At 50.2% G+C, this 823-nt stretch overlaps 1 protein-coding gene across 1 annotated transcript in view; it reads right to left on the bottom strand.

The window, feature by feature from the left end:
- PCOLCE2 (procollagen C-endopeptidase enhancer 2) overlaps positions 1-823 on the bottom strand; it is a 98,089-nt gene that overhangs the window by 48,276 nt on the left and 48,990 nt on the right. The gene's annotated exons all lie outside the window — the stretch shown is intronic.

Here is an 823-nt window from a genome sequence, read left to right as displayed (position 1 = left end):
TCACTCAGTCATGTCCAACTCTTTGCGAGCCCGTGGACTGTAGCCCACCAGACTCCTCCGTCCATGGGATTCTCCAGGCAAAAGTACTGCAAGAGTACTGGAGTGGGTTGCCATTTCCTTCTCCAGGGGATCTTCCCGACCCAGGGATCAAACCCAGGTCTCCCAATTGCAGGCAGATGCTTTCACCTCTGAGCCACCAGGGAAGCAACCCTGCAGCAGGCCACCACCAGCCCACGCCAACCCACGCCTCCGCTGGAAACTCTTGGAGACTCACAGGCAAGTCTGGGTCAGCCTCTTGTGTGGGAACACAGATCCACCCATCAACAGAAAACTGGATTAAATATTTACTGAGCATGGCCCTGCCCATCAGAACAAGACCCAGTTTCCCCCTCAGTCAGTCTCTCCCATCAGGAAGCTTCCATACACCTCTTGGGCAGACAGACTGAAAAACACAATCACAGAAAACTAACCAATCTAATCACATGGGCCACAGCCTTGTCTAACTCAATGAAACTATGAGTCATGCCATATAGGGCCACCCAAGATGGATGGGTCATGGTGGAGAGTTTTGACAAAATGTGGTCCACTGGAGAAGGGAATGACAGACCACTTCAGTATTCTTGCCTCGAGAACCCCATGAACAGTATGAAAAGGCAAAAAGATAGGCCACTGAAAGATAACTCCCTGGGTTGGTAAGTGCCCAATATGCTAATTGAGATCAGTGGAGAACCAACTCCAGAAAGAAAGAAGAGATGGAGCCAAAGCAAAAACAACACCCAGTTGTGGATGTGACTGGTGATGGAAGCAAGGTCTGATGCTGTAA

Source organism: Bison bison, unplaced genomic scaffold (assembly GCF_000754665.1).
Source record: "Bison bison bison isolate TAMUID 2011002044 unplaced genomic scaffold, Bison_UMD1.0 scf7180017864384, whole genome shotgun sequence".
Classification (NCBI taxonomy): Eukaryota; Metazoa; Chordata; class Mammalia; order Artiodactyla; family Bovidae; genus Bison; species Bison bison.
This window is presented reverse-complemented; position numbering and strand designations above follow the sequence as displayed.